Source organism: Esox lucius, chromosome 16 (assembly GCF_011004845.1).
Source record: "Esox lucius isolate fEsoLuc1 chromosome 16, fEsoLuc1.pri, whole genome shotgun sequence".
Taxonomy (NCBI): domain Eukaryota; kingdom Metazoa; phylum Chordata; class Actinopteri; order Esociformes; family Esocidae; genus Esox; species Esox lucius.
This window is the reverse complement of record NC_047584.1, coordinates 3,928,219-3,945,033: the sequence shown is the minus strand read 5'-3', so window position 1 is coordinate 3,945,033 and position 16,815 is coordinate 3,928,219. Positions and strand designations below refer to the sequence as shown.

Here is a 16,815-nt window from a genome sequence, read left to right as displayed (position 1 = left end):
CTCTTCTGGCTGTGCCGTGTGAGCTATTAAGAGTCCAATTGGAATAATAAATACATTTCTCTGGGCTAAATCCAGAGTCTATTTGATTTTAGACTAGGTCAGAAGTATGACCAGGTGGACAAGGACAGGGACAGCAACGGGCCCCCCAAACCAGGTAATCCGCAGGTGTGGACCAAGACCTCATCTCCTCCTAAAATGTAAAACTGGAGGAGACTGAGAAAAGTTAGTAGTACATCCTTCATATCCCCCAGCACAATAATATAGCAGCGTAACACCTTGGAACTGAGACGGGGGGGTCCGGTGACACTGTGGCCCTACCCGGGGGAGGCCCCGGACAGGGCCCAACAGGCAGGAAATCAATCCAACCACATTGCCAGGCATCAACCAAAGGGACAGCCACCAACCGCAACCCCCCTGAATGAGGGACGAGTATTGCTAGTAGCGTACAGCCCAATTGCACAAGTGCGCAACAGAGAGTCAACAACAAGCCAGTGACTCTTCCCCCGAAAGGCATTGGAGGGAGGGCATCCCAGTGGTGACAAGAGCCCACCTGGCAAGACAGCAAGGGAGGACAGTATCAAGCATACTGGTCACCTTCACGCCCCCGGGCCAGGCTACACCTAATTATAAACCGTGCTGTAGAGATGAGTTTTTAGTAGACACTTGAAAGTTTGCACTGAGTTTGCATTTCTAACCGTAATTGGCAGATCATTCCACAGGAGTGGAGCTCTATGAGAAAAGGCCCTGCCAACTGTTTGTTTAGAAATTCTAGGTACAATTAAAAGGCCTGCATCTTGCGATCTAAGGTTACGTGTAGGTATGTATGGCTGGATCATTTCAGCAAGGTAAGTAGGAGCAAGTCCATGTATTGATTTATAGGTTAAGAGTAAAACCTTAAAATCAGCCCTAACCCTAACAGGCAGCCAATGTAAGGATGCCAGGACAGGAGTAATGTGTTCAAATTTTTTTGTTCTAGTTAGGATTCTAGCAGCTGTGTGCAGCACTAATTGAAGTTTATTTATTAATTTGTCTGGATAACCAGAGAGAAGAGCATTGCAGTAATCTAATCTAGAAGTAACGAAAGCATGAATTAATTTTTCTGCATCAGTTTTTGATAGAAAGTTTCTAATTTTTGCGATGTTTCGAAGATGAAAATAAGCAACTCTTGAGACATATTTTATATGTTCTTCAAAGGAGAGGTCAGGGTCAAGGGTAACGCCAAGGTTTTTTACAGTTTTTTGGGATACGACCATGCAGCCGTCGAGGTTCACAGTGAGATCTGCTAACAACGCTATTTGTTTTTTGGGTCCTAAAAGGAGCATTTCTGTTTTATTTGAGTTTAAGAGCAAGAAATTCTCTGTCATCCACTTCCTAATATCTGAAACGCATGCTTCCAAAATAGCTAATTTAGGGGCTTCTCCATGCTTCATTGAAATATATAACTGTGTGTCATCAGCATAACAGTGAAAGTTAATATTGTGATTTCGGAATACATCGCCCAGAGGGAGCATATATAGTGAGAACAAAAATGGGCCCAGAACCGAGCCTTGAGGAACTCCAAAGCATACCTTTGACTTGTCAGAGGATATGCCATCCACACTAACGAACTGATATCTTTCAGATAAATAAGATTTAAACCAGGCTATAACATGTCCACGTAGCCCAATATGGGTTTCCAGTCTCTCTAAGAGAAAGGAGTGATCAATAGTGTCAAATGCAGCACTAAGATCAAGAAGCAACAAGACGGATGTGGAACCTTTGTCTGAGGCCATTAGAAGGTAATTTGTTACCTTCACGAGTGCAGTCTCAGTACTATGATGGGATCTATAACCGGACTGGAGTATTTCATGAATGTTTTTTGTCTTTAGGAAGTCATTCAGTTGTTGGGAATCACATTTTTCTAAGATTTTTGAGAGGAAAGGGAGGTTCGATATTGGCCTATAATTGTTTAATATGTCGGGATCTAGATTAGATTTTTTTAGAAGAGGCTTAATTTCTGCAATTTTTAGTGAGTTTGGTACGCATCCAGAGGAAAGGGAGCAATTTATTATGTTCAGCATTGGCTGACCTAGCACAGGAAATAACTCCTTAAGTAATTTTGTAGGAATAGTTAGTGGGTTTAGAACTCATTACAAATTTTGTAAATGTGTCGAGCGATGCGGTATCACAAAGTTCAAGTGTCCCCATTGACACCTGGTCAGGGAGGTTCAGGAATTTTTTTGGACAACTGAGATTTTGAGGGCCATAACTATTTAAGGAGTCAGTTATTAGTTTTCTAATGGTGACGATCTTTTCATCAAAGTAGTTCATGTATTCATTACAACTAAAGTGAAGACCCACTTCACTTGCTAAGCTTTGCTTTTTTGTTATCTTTGCAACTGTATCAAAGAGAAATTTTGGATTGTTTTTGTTCGCCTCCATCAGGTTGGAGAAATAAGCTGATCGAGCAGACGAGTGATTTTCGGTATTGTAGTGTACTGTCTATCCAGGCTAGTCTAAATACTTACAACTTGGTGGAGCGCCACTTTCGCTCCAATTTTCTGGAGGCTTGCTTAAGTGCTCTAGTATTGTCTGTGTACCAGGGAGCAAGTTTCTTGTTGCGTATTTCTTTAGTTTTTAGTGGTGCAACTGTGTCTAATGTATTTCGCAGTATTGAGTTTAGATCCTCGATTTGATCGTTTACAGATTTATTTACTCTGTCGTTAATGAGCGAACTTGTAAGAATATCATGGAATTTATTTGTAGTCCGAGAATTTATAGTACGGCTTTTGAAACTCATTGTTTGGGGGGCAAGTGGATTTCTTGTTTTAATGGTAAATGTAATAAGACAGTGATCCGATAATCCAGGATTTTGGGGGTAAATGATTAAATCTACAATATCTATTTCTTGTGACAGGACTAAATCTAAGGTATGATTGTGGCAATATGTTTGACCTGAGACATGTTGGATGAAACCCATTGAGTCAATTATGGCTTCAAAGGCTTTTTGAAGAGGATCATTGGAGTTTTCCATATGAATATTGAAATTGCCAAAAATTAGATGACTACAAGGTTAGACAAGAATTCTGGAAACTCATTGAGGAACAATGTGTATGGCCCGGGGGGCCTATAAATAGTAGCTATGTAAAATGATTTATCGGCCTGGTTAACTTTCATGAGTAAAACTTCGAAAGAATGAAACTCTGTGATATGTTTGAGAGTAAGTTTATATTTACTGTCATAAATATTAGCAACATCCCCTCCTTTTCGGGACGCACGAGGGACATGATCACTAGTATAGCCAGGAGGAGAGGCCTCATTTAAGGCAGTGAATTCATTAGGCTTTAGCCACGTTTCACATAAACCAATAGCATCTAGTTTATGATCAGAGATTAATTCATTTACTGCAACTGCCTTTGGAGCAAGAGATCTAATATTTAGGAGTCCCATTTTGAGATGCGAAGTGATACAATCATTTTTATTTTTGACCGAGGTGGAGGAAGGCTTTATCTTAATAAGGTTGTTTTTGTTAGCACTACCTTGTTTAACTTTTCTCAGCCTGGAATGAGTCACAGTGGCAATAGGTAAAGCTGTACTAACTACTCTGGCTATGCTATTGACAGACTCCACTATGCTAGCAGGCTGGCTAACAGCCTGCAGCCTGACCTGCACCCTATCTCATGTTAAAGCTATAGGAGTGAGACTCCTGTCAATGTTCCTAGATAAAAGAAGAGCACCACTCCAGCTAGGAGTCCGTCGCTCCTCAGCAGATCAGGCCTGGCCCTATTTCTGGGAGAGTCCCAAAAAGAAGGCCAGTTATCTACAAACTCTACCTCCTGCGATGGGCAGAACTCCGTTTTCAGCCAGCGATTGAGTTGCGCAAGTCTGCTGTAGAGCTCGTCACCACTCCTAGCTGGGAGGGGGCCAGAGACAATTACTCGATGCGACACATCTTTCTAGCTAGTTTACACGCTGATGCTATGTTCTGCTTCGTAACCTCTGACTGTTTCATCCTAACATCGTTGGTGCCAACGTGAATAACAATATCTCTGTACTCTCTATACTTACCAGTTTTAGACTTCGCTAGCACCAACCCCAGATTTGCGGTTACGTCGGTGGCTCTGTCCCCCGGTATACAATGTACGATCGCCGGCTGATTCTTTAGTCTAATACTGCGTGTAATGGATTCGCCGATGACTAAGGTTTTTAGTTTTTCAAGGCCACCGGTAGAACATGCCTGCCGATCATTCCCCTCTGAAGACGGCTCGGGCCTTGACTCCGACTCCAGTGGGGAAAACGTGTTCAAAGTCTCAGTTGGATTTAGCAACGATTCAGGTTTAACTGGTCGACGGCATTTCTTCCCAGCGACCAAGAGAAAGTTCTTGCCCGGCTGCAGGAGCTGTGCCGGGGGGCTAACAAAACTATTGTTTCTACCTGGTGGCACTGACGCAGATTTTTCTATTTCTACACTAGCATAATCCTTGCCTGACATTTGCGCCCTCTAACTCTGCTATCTTTAACTTAAGACGAACATTCTCCTCCGTGTTGTTGCTACAACAATTACAGTGATAAGGCATTGCAATGATACTTAGCCTCGGGTGTTCAGGGGTGAGTAGTTCTGTTAATTATGTCCAAAAAGAGTCCCGGTGTAGAAAAGTTGGGTAAGAGGTCAACAGATAAATATTGCGTTGGTAAAACTCTTAAAATAGAATTTTGACCAATTAGTTTATATAGAGTAAATTTGAAAACGTTTGGCAGGTAGCCAGGTAGGTAACAGCAAGCAGAGTACAGCACGTCAACAATCCCAAAATGCAGTTTGTAACGCGCAATCCAGATAGAGAACTTCTTTGAACAGTGTTGACTACCGATCAACATTACTTTCAAACCAGAAAAAATCCTTGATTTCCAATTATTCCATTATGCTAGTAAAACAAATTAATGCTCTTTAAACAGAATTTACCTGTTTTCTCCCTCCTCACAAACATTGTCACATAGGATGTAATTAATCTCTGTATGTATGTTCAGTATCACCACACACAGTATACTTTTTTATCAGACATTTTCCCCCATTGTTGCGAGCCGACACACCGACATCAATGACACAAGAGACTAGAGACTAGATGTATTAAATGCTAAAACATGTTTTTAATGTATTGCAAAAATGTCCTCCCTGTACACCAGTCTCTTTTGCTTGTTATTATACAACATCTTAACATAGTCCTCCCCCTCAATTAACCATTCTCTGAAACTTCAGAGAAAAAGTTAATTAATCGCCTCCCAGACTCCTAATAATAGCTAACTAGCTAATAATGCAAAATGAATTCCAAGTGCAGTATATTACTGTGTGTTGCACTGGGAGTTAAAGAGGGAGTAGAAATATAGTTTTGCTGGATATAGCACACAATGCCCCATAATTTCACATTATATTTGTAACTTTAGGCACTCTCCAATGCATTCACCGTGGCACAGAAAAGTTTTTCTGCAAAATGTATCCCATGTATAATACATTGGGGGGCAGAAAATATAGTATAGTTGGATGTATTATTTTAATACAATCCCTGTTCAAAGCTAATGAGCACCATCATCATCATTTTGTATTAGATTTATTCACTACATTAATTGACTTAACCTATAACTATGTGCTCTACCGTATAATTTTCTTTATCTTATATAAATTATTATTTACATAAGGTACAATAAGGCTGGAAGTCTTATTGTTGCTGCCGAATCTCTAATGTTGCCTGCATTCCCCTAATCTATTGTAGCCGATTGTAGCTATTGAGTTGTGTCAGTTTGCTAGCTAGCTAGCTTCTTTGGTTTTCTCTCAGACAGCTACCTGCTTTATATCAATGTGACAGCAACTTAATGACAGTTCCAAAGAGACATGTGCAGACACAGCCAGTTATGTTTTTCTGATCTCACCTGCTAGCTTGATACACCAAACATGGAGTGCAGAACATTGTTGCTGTGCTCTTATTACTCTGATGCTTGTGCAATAGCAAATGGTGCTCAGCTTAGTAAAAAACATGTATTTCATATAAATATTGCGTTATTCTGTGGCTAGCATCACAATATAGCATGTGGTTATGCGCCGCTCTTAATTCAATTAGAGGGAACCGCTGGACCTGTATGTCTATACTTCTCTTTGTGCTGTAATTTATGAGCACTTAGTGGTCTGGTGCAAATATTGACTACTCAGGCCACTTATTGCTATAGTAACAGATACCTGTAAAACATTACAGTCCCTACTGTTACAAGTTACTATGTGTAATTTGGGTGAACACCACACTTTAAGGATAAAATAACAGATAATATGGTATTTTACAAGAGGTGGGACACTGCAAAAAAAATTGCCAATGAAACAAGACAATTTCAATATTTTTGAGGAGATATTTGCTTGAAATAAGTTAAATAATCTGCCAATGGCAGACAAATTACACGATATTCAAGGCATATTTTCTAAAAACAAACCTTATTTTAAGGATGGTTAGATTTTTTTACCTGAAAACAAATATTCTTGATAAAACAGATCTTTTATGCAGTGGATCAAGTCATTGTTTTTCAAGTCACAAGTAAGTCTCTTCTTTGCATTCAAATCCCAAGTCATGTCCCAAGTCAAGACAGACAAGTACCTAGTCAAGTCATCATCATCATCTTCTTCCGCTTATCCGGGGCCGGGTCGCGGGGGCAGCAGTCTAAGCAGGGATGCCCAGACTTCCCTCTCCCTAGACACTTCCTCCAGCTCTTCCGGGGGGACACCGAGGCGTTCCCAGGCCAGCCGGGAGACATAGTCCCTCCAGCGTGTCCTAGGTCTTCCCCGGGGTCTCCTCCCGGTGGGACGGGACCGGAAAACCTTCCCAGGAAGGCGTTCCGGAGGCATCCGAAACAGATGCCCAAGCCACCTCAGCTGACCCCTCTCGATGTGGAGGAGCAGCGGCTCTACTCTGAGCTCCTCCCGGGTGACCGAGCTTCTCACCCTATCTCTAAGGGATTGCCCAGCCACCCTGCGGAGAAAGCTCATTTCGGCCGCCTGTATCCGGGATCTTGTCCTTTCGGTCATGACCCAAAGCTCATGACCATAGGTGAGAGTAGGAACGTAGATTGACCGGTGCAGCTTCTGCAGTAATGCGGTTGATGTATCGGTCTGTCGTGGTGAAGAAAGAGCTGAGCCGCAAGGCGAAGCTCTCGATTTACCTAGTCAAGTCTCATCTCCTAAACTTAGAGTTTCGAGTCACAAACAAGTAATAATGTACTCACCAAATGTAATACCATTTCATGTTTTTAAGAGTATAGTATATTTAATTTACGCGAATCATTTGTGCTTTTAAATATATTTAAAAGATATAATATTTCCATGAAAATATATTGCCATAATACAGACACATCAAAATAAAAGGTAAAAGGTTAATCAAAACAGTTGCTACTGAACTTCAAGTAGGCCTACAAATTGAACAACTATCGAGGATCGTTATGGGGTGCAATCGGGCAATGTAGGCTTATACACAATTGTTACACAACACAACTTTAACACAAACACACACACAAGTGCGCGCACACACACACACACACACACCGTCTGTGTGTGGTTGCCGTAGCCTAACTATGTCAATGGTTTACGGAACAGCAGTAACGTCTGGCAGTATTTAGGCTACCAACTGCCTCGCCAGTTATAGCTCAATCCTGGGGTAAAAAATTATGTTCCCGTACTATGTGGAGGCTCACTGATTTAGCGTTATGTTAGCACATGCTACACAAGCAAAGTTATATAAAGCTGTCGACTGTATTAGCCAAAGTTATTGGAAGTTCTTGCACCTCCGTCTGTAATTTTCTTCCTGCATGTTTTGCAAGTTGCAATACATTTTTTGTTGACTACAGCGTAGTCTTTATATCAGAAAATAATCATTTTGGGTATCATCATTCCAAATGCTCTGTCTGAATTCAACTGGCGACGTTCCTCTGAACTGCCACGCGCAATCTTTTCTCAGCTAACACAATTTGATTGAAAATGCAATCTGTTAATTGAAGAGTTGATGCACAGCAAACTTATGTCACAGGCTAAACATTGAGGTTCAACACAATCACACGCAACACACAACTCACAGAAATTGAACCAATATGCCGTTTGCTTATGCTGTTTACTTAGTGCATTTGTAAAGAGAATAGAGTACGAGAGCTGTTGAGTTTTGTCAGGAGACACCTAAAAATCACTCCCATTTTAACTTGTCTGCCCAGCAAACACAGGCCATTGCGTTTTTCTGTTTCAAACAGATGTTTACCAGGATTGTTACCAGACAGTTACTCTAATGAGTAGAGATGAGCGCATTGTGCTGGGAGAGTGAAGGTAAATATCAACTGTGGACGCTGCTGCTGGGAATCACATGATGGACTGACAGAGAGTTGAGTTAACGGCAGCAAATCAATAAAGCAAAGAGACCATTTTTAACCTATCTTCACACCCCAAGAAGGCTGTTCAAGCCTTTGCCACTGATAACATTTAGCAGTGGAGGAAGCTCTATCACCTGCTGTTAATAGTCCCTTCATTCATCATACAGTGAAGAGGCTTCTTGTAGCTAATAGGAAATCTGCCATTTGTGATATATGGTGAGTATATGAATAACTTTGCACAGGTATATTGAACATGGTGAACATGTACCAGTATCATTTACAGTAATACAAATTTGAATAGAATATTTAGTCCTTTCTAAAACCGTCATGATAACATTTTAAGATGTGTTACTGTCATTTGTATGGTCTAATGTACGGTACACAGTGCCTTGCAAACGTTTGCCATATCCTGACGAATCCTCAAATTTTACTGAATTACAAATGGTACATGAAAATATATTTCTGTTTTATATTTAATTTTGATACACAGACACTCTAAATTGACTCTTTTGTGGTGTCATATAGAACACATTTTCAGTGTTAAAATGTAACAATCCAACTATTAAAATATACAGTACATACATATATCTGGTATGCACATTTTTATGCTTTAGTACCAAACTACCACTATTCACCCATAATGTATATTAGCTCATGTATTTCATTCCCAACTTTTCTGAAGTATAGGTAAAATGTGTGTACCTATCAATCTACTTGTAATCATAGACCAGTGAAGTAAGTAGGCCTGTGTATTTCTGTCACCACATTAGGGCTTTTAAAACACTACTAATACATATGTGACTTTCTCTTTAGAAGTGCCAGGAGTGTGTCATCTGGAAACATAAAAAAGCGCCAGTCGGGTGTTTTGACGTTTCATGAAGTGCATCAGAACAAATAATTTCACTGTCAGTCTGCATTTCAACATGCTTAATTGTAGTCACATGCAAATTAAGCATCCATTCCTACCACACCCATAATTGAAGTACAAATATGGATAGGTTGAGCAGTGAGGCCTTCAGTGACTAAAGTAAGGAGCTGCTTTACTACAACTGGGAAAAGAAAAGAACAAAGTCAAAAGGGAAGTATATTGCCCAAGTTTCAGTTTTTTTTCTGTTCTGAGTAGAATTAAAAGAACATGGCAGTAAGCCAGATTAAGTGTCTATTGACAGTGTAAGCTTACTTTTTGTTCACAGCATAGGCTATCCCATGTGTATTCAGCTCTTTTTCTACAATATACAGATTCTGTAGCTTTTTTGTTCTATCTGACCATTCATTTCTCGAACCTGATGTCCCAGCTTTAAGCTGGAGAGTTGAATTTGAAGGGGTAATCTCCTAGTGAAAGGGAATTATGCTGTATGAAGACACATTGTCCCCTACCTACATTAACCAAGGCATGTTACACCTATCACTGTTTTAATTTTCAAGCATTACATGTTTATGCTACTTCAAGCAACACACTGCGGAGTGCCGGCCATGCTCTTATTACGATTCAATTTAACTTGACAAATATTCTAGCTGAATCTGTTTATATGCCACCTATGTACCACATGCTTGACAAAAAAGAACCTGGCAGTTCATGAGCTGCTAATTGGTGGCAGAAAAATTTAGCACAGAAAGCAATCGTCAATCTACCAACTTGCCAACCTGCCTAACCTTCCAGAACTCCCCGGATCCCTAAGTGCCTTCTCACCTTATCGGTTTGCAGAACAATGTACATCCTTTCTTCCTCATCATAGGTGTATCGCTTTTCACAGTCCAGGCAACATTCATGCCCTCAAACCATCTTAAAACAAGTCTGTCAGTAGAATCCGATCTCTTAGACTGAACCGGATTGGCCTTTTCTGTGCCAAAGCCCTGTTGATCTAGTCCAAAGGACCCCTCAGTGCCCTCTATTCCAACCTCAACAGCAGGAAAAAGTTATTATTCTCACTGACAGGAACTATATATTCTGATGACAGGGGAAAAGGATTTGAGCGAAAAAGAGTTAGGAGTGTTGGGGTTCATGCAGTTTCAAACTAACAAAATCAGCTCTTTCTGACATACTTTGGATAGAGTAGGAATAGAAGGATTTGTGGATCAATGTTATCTTTGAAAGGAATATTTTACAATTTGAAGCGTTCTAATAGAATGAGCATCGACAGGGAAGAGGTTGAAACTCTCCGCTTGGCGTAGTCTACTAATGAAAGTCTATCGGATCAGGAGAAACTGAAATTCATCCCATCACGCCTGAGACATAGAACACATTGATGAGAGGGAGATAGATTTGAACACAAGACAGATTCTCTAGATGTTGCCTTGTGTTTTTTCAGAAACGGAGAATCGTTTTATAATAGCAAAATGTTAAGGTGATATTGAAAGAATGAATAAAGGAAGTTTTATCCTTATTCTACGGTTTTCTCTATGCCGGACCGCGGAACTGGTCAAGTAGAGCGAATGGCTCTAACAGAGTGAGTGAGTGAGTGAGTGAGCAAGTGAGTGACTGACTGAACCTTGTTAAATAGTGTAGTGGTTTGAGTTGCGGACTTCCATGCAGGGGAACTGGTGTTCGAGCCTCAACACGGCCAAAACAAATTATGCGTTAGGGTTTGTTCAGGATCAACCAAAACTTTGCTGGCTACAACCTTCAGTAGCTAGTTATAGTAAGCCTAAAATGAAACTGTTTACGGTTATATGGCGGCTATTTAACATAATGCTTAATGGTGTCTAGCTAAATATTCAAACTTGGCATCATGTTAATGCGTGACAAAATGATCCAATCTCGAGGAGATATCCCGAATCTGGACACGTAAACAAAGTATGCATCTATGTTATAGTAAGCCTTAAAATTACTAATGGATTTTCAAAGTACACATCAGTGCATGCTTTTTGGAGTAATCCTATATCACAACTCCTTGCGCAGTAAAAGACCTGCAAGTCCTATGGTCTTGTGGGAATATCCCTGACCTTCAATACTTTCAGCCTTGGACAATACATATCCACTCAGTAATACCATGAATCTCATATATTTAAGAGAATAATTGTATTATGTGACCCTTTTATACAGTTTTATACACCAACCATGGAGTGACTGGAGTCATTGTTTTCATTATAGGTGCTGTATATCTATTAGTTAGCCATCTGCAGTAATCTTTGTACAAGAGCACACTTTAGTTCTGTTAATAAATGTTTTGTTACCCATGTTATTTTAACAAAAATTTAATGGCTAGGGTAACGTTTCATTTGGCGACGATACAGATCTGACAGGTCCGTGCAGGCCCTGTGGTCTTGTGGGAATATCCCCAACCTTTAGTGTTTTGACTCAGGGTTGATTCCCCTCTCAGATGTAATGGCTGAGGTAAAAGACACATGGAAGTCTGCCACATGGAAAATCGCGGGCTTGCTGAACTATGCTTACCTTGTTCTTTTTCTGGGTTCAAATCATATAAATTATAAAAATGAAATTTTTTTTTTTGAGTGATTAGTTATTCGATAGCAGTTCTGGACCTTGTAATACAATCATTGGAACGCTTCTGTGTGTTGCTGGCTTACGATGAATACTTTTGATTTGGATGCCTTTTTGGCTAACCCCACGTGGGAGGATTTTGATAGATGCCGTAAAGTGGATTTACTGGCTTTGGCTGACCATTTTTCTTTAACCATACTGAAGAGTTGGTTAAAGAACCGGAGGTCAGAATGTTAGATGTTTTTTTGGAGGAGCAAGTGCTTGTGTTGCCGCTGCCTGAGCATGCTGCTCCTGTACAGGATGTGGCTGCTGCTCCTGTAAGCCTGACCATGTCTGAGGACGAGGGCGAAGCCAAGGCTCCAGTCACACTGCCCCGTTTTGACCCACTCTCCCCGCTGTCAGACAGTGATGCCAGAAGGGATGTCCGTTTGACACGGCTCCAAGTGGAGGCGGAAGAGTGAGCACAGATCAAGCGAGAAACTCTCCAGTTGGAGATGTGTAAACTTGAGGCAGAGCAGGAGACGTGTAGGCTAGAACAGGAGACACGTAAACTCGAGGCAGAGCAGGAGACGCGTAAACTTGAGGCAGAGCAGGAGACGTGTAAACTTGAGGCAGAGCAGGTGACATGTAGACTTGATCAAGAACTGGAGATGCGTAAGCTAGAACCTGACCAAGAGTTGCGTAAGATGGAAATGGAGGCAGAGACAGCGAGGTTAGCCTGCTAGTGAGCCAACCTCAACAGGGGGGGTCTTCTACTACTTTTGATATTAGCAGACAGATCGCCTTGGTACCAGTGTTCAGAGAGTTAGAGGCTGACTCTTATTTTAGTGTGTTTGAGCGTATAGCGGTAGCATTGAAATGTCCTGAAGAGGTATGGTGCTTACTGCTCCAGTGTTAATTGATGGGCAAAGCCTAAGAGGCTACATCTTCAAGACAGTTTGAATAATGACTTGGTCAAAGCAACTGTTCTTCGTGCCTACGAGCTTGTTCCTGAGGCATATCGAAAGAGATTTAGGTCTCATAGAAAGTCATCTACCCAGACTTACGTGGAGTTTGCTAGAGGTAAGGGAAATCTGATTGACAAATGGCTCACGGTTGGTAAGGTGACTGATTTGAATTCTCTTCGGGAGTTACTCTTGTTGGATACCCGTACGCATACCCGTACGCATTGTTGTTAACCCAAACAAACAGAAAGTGCACTCACTGTTGGAAGCTTCTGTATTGGCAGACAATTCATGTTGATGCACAAGAGCGTATTCTCGGCTCGTACAGAGAGTAGGGCTGCGGAGCCACCGGCTCCTAGTCCTAGTCAACCAACATATTTGAGGGATGTGTTTCCCTATCAGGTAACGATGTGTCTCAGCGTCTGGTTAGGATCCTTAGAGATACTGGTGCGGCGCAGTCATTCATCCTACCTGACCTGTTGCCCTTCTCCGAAAATACATACTGTGTTAGTCCAGGGAATTTAAATGGGAATTGTCCCAGTGCCATTGCACTTTGTGAACCTAAACTCTGAGCTAGTCAGTGGATTGTTCAGAGTTGGAGTACATCCTATGTTGCCAGTAAAAGGGGTGACATTTGTAATGGATAATAATATTGCCGGTGGAAAGGTAATACCCATATTGGAGATGTTGGATAAAAGTGAACAGTCTCTTTCGGAGGAGCTGGCACAGAGTTATCCACATGTTCCCCGCTTGTGCCGCCACACATGCTCAGGCATGACGAATGGGTGATGTGATAGAACTGTCAAACACTATTCTGTCTAGAAATTTTGACCAAGAGGATAGCTTGTGTGCTACCTCTGGTAAACTGGTGGGGTCTGAGAAACAGCCCAGGATCGGGAAGCTGATGCAATAGAGTTACCAGTGACTCGTGAGCAGCTGCTTGCTAACCAGAAGGGTGACAAAAGCCTTGCTAAATGTTTTTCCAGTGTTGTCTCAGTGGAGGCTTAAGAAGAAAATCATGGCGTACTTCATTGATGGTAATCTCCTCATGTGCCAATGGACATCCTATGGTGACGCCGGTGGAGATTGGAATGCTATTTATGAAATAGGAGTTCCTACAGCATTTCGACTAACTGTTTTATCCCTTGCTCATCATCACCTGTGGTCCGGGCATTTGGGAGTCATCAAGACGTATAATGGGGTGCTGCAACATTTCTTTTGGCCTGGTTTAAAACAGGATGTGGCTTAGTACTGTCGGACATGCCACTCCTGCCAGGTAACTGGAAAACCAAACCAGGTTATTCCTTCCACTCCTCTTTGTCCCATACCCGCCATGGGCAGACCGTTCCAACATGTGGTTGTTGATTGTGTTGGACCATTACCGAAAACAAAAGCTGGTAACCAGATTCTGTTGATGATTATGTGTGTGGCCACACGATACCCTGAGGCCATTCCCCTGCGAAGGATTACTGCTCCGGTGGTGAGCAAAGCATTGATTAAATTATTTTCAAAATGTGGGTTACCTAAGGTGGTACAAACTGATCAAGTTACAAACTTTCTTTCTAAGCTTTTCAAACAAGTGTTAAAGACCTTGTCAATAACACATTGTGTGTCAAGCGCATATCTCTCAGGGTGCGCTTGAACGGTGGCATCAGACACTGAATATTATTTGGAATCCGAGAAGGATTGGGATGAAGGAGTTCCTCTAGTTTTGTTTGCTGTCTGTGAGATGGTACAGGAATCCATAGGGTTCAGCCCAGCTGAACTGGTGTGTGGACACAGTCAGATGACCTATGAAAGTCCTTAAGGATCAGTTTTTATCAGTAGGATTGTGTGCAAAGGACAATGTGTTAGACTACTTTAGTCACTTTTATGTGCTCCCCTTTTGAAGCCAAGGTCTCAGCTATTACTATCTTCCCTGAACCCACTACCAGACGAGAGCTATGTTTTTTAGGAATGGTTGGCTACTACCGTAGTTTCTGTAAGAACTTCTCTGCAGTAGGCACTCTGCTGATGGATTTGCTCAGTCCTGCAAGAACATTTTTATGGTCTACAGATTGTCAAGCTGCTTTCAACACTGCTTAAGCACTCCTGTGTAGTACCCCTGTTCTTGCTGCTCCGGATTTCGAGAAACCTTTTAAACTTGAGGTAGATGCTAGTGCCAGAGGTCCGGGTGCTGTTCTGGTGCAGGCCGACCCAAGTGGAGTGGACTATCCTGCCTGTTATTTTTCTCGAAAATGTAACAAGTGCCAGACTAACTATTCAACCATCGAACAAGAAGCTCTTGCTTTGTTGTTGCTCTGCAGTACTTGGAAGTCTATGTTGGTTCCAGTGCACTGCCAGTGATAGTGTATAGGGACCCTAACCCCTTAATTTTTCTCCACTGTATGTACAACCAGAACAAATGCCTGAATCGTTGGGCACTTGTTGTGCAAAATTATAATTTGGAGATCCGCCACAAAAAGGTGTCTGATAATGTACTGGCCGATGCGTTGTCTCGTGTTTAGAGATGTATGATTTATTTTGTATCCTGTGTGGATGCCTTTGCACATTGAATAGTGTTCTGTATATGTTTTATGTCTTGTGTCGCATACCATAGTAGGTTTGCGCTTTTAAGGATGGGAGTGTTACGCATGCAGGTATCCTGTATGTGTGTTTGTCTTTTTCCCCTCCTGTTTCCCCAGGTGTTCTTTATGTTTATGTTGGTGTTTCACACCTGGCGGTCATGAGAGCATCGCCTGACTGCTGAGGTGGACCAATCAGTGGACACTCCTCCTAATTGCACCACCTGTTCCTTTTTTCCTGTACCCAATCACATTCCCATGATTTAAATACCCAGTCATTCAGTTCCCCCTGAGAGACTCTTTTGCTTTACCCCACATGGACATAGACACTCTTGAGATACATATCCTTTTTGATAGACAGACACTTTGTTCATTCATACATCACTTAGTTTAGCACATACATCTCACTTTGTCTTGTTTCATGTCAGTATGTATACCTGTGGTGTTTAGTTTGGTGTTTTCTAGTCAATTCTTTGCTGTTTGCTGTTTAATCCTTGTTCAACCTGTGTGTTTTTGTTTGTCCCTGTGTCCCTGGGATTTTTTTTTTTATAAACAATAGTTAGAACTGAGCGGAACACCCACTGTATTTTTGTATTGGTTAGTATTCTGCTAAGCAGTACTTGAGGCAGCCAAGTTCAGTTTAGGTGTTTGGACTGTATTTCATTTCTTGGGTCCAGCTCAGCCCCCTTTCCCTAACCCCTTTACCGTGTGTGTATAATAAACGTTTTATGTTTGACGGTAGCTTTGCTTGTCTGTGTTGTTTGTTCTCAGTGCCTTTACACTAAATTAATTAGCATGAGTTTTATGTTATGGGTCTCTGTACCATCCACCCTAGACTGCTAGAGCCACAGGGTTTGTTACACTGTGCAGATGTGGGAAAAAACCAGATAGATTTGTAATAAGTAAGCATCATTCACACTGCTTCAACATGACATGAACCATGGAGGATCCAAAGTAATATGTACATTTCAGTAATTTATTAGATGCTCTTATCTGGAGGGACATACAGTAGTGAGCGCATACACAACATTACAGGTGTAAGACAACTGGGGGGGTGGCATCTTGATAATAGTGGGCCCTCTGCCATGGATTAGTCTAAAGCTATACTAATTTCATTAGAAGGACTGTCTCTGAAAGATGTGTGCGGTATGACACAGGATCCATACAAACCTGATAACCTGGTGCATTTATAACATCTCCTCTTTTCCAGAAGCCCTGATAATGAATGTTTTTCTCCCTGACTTGTCACAACCAGTTATCGTTGATGCGTATCGACAGACTCCCGGTGCAACAGTAAACTGACTCTGTCTCGTCATTTCATTCGATCAAGTGACCCGTGGGAGTGTGTTCCTGTTTGGTTTTATGTTTTCTGCGTGTATGTACAGCTTGTGTGTTGTACATGTGTTAGTGTTTGTTTGTGTGGGAGTCATATCTTGATCTTGCTCCATTACCTTTAAGTGCGTGTATGTTGTGTCAAAGTGGACAATAGTCTTTGTGTGAA

The 16,815-nt window shown here is 41.6% G+C and overlaps 1 protein-coding gene across 2 annotated transcripts in view; it reads left to right on the top strand.

Annotated features, from left to right (window-relative positions):
* fgf14 (fibroblast growth factor 14) overlaps window positions 1-16,815 on the top strand; it is a 231,629-nt gene that overhangs the window by 34,736 nt on the left and 180,078 nt on the right. The gene's annotated exons all lie outside the window — the stretch shown is intronic.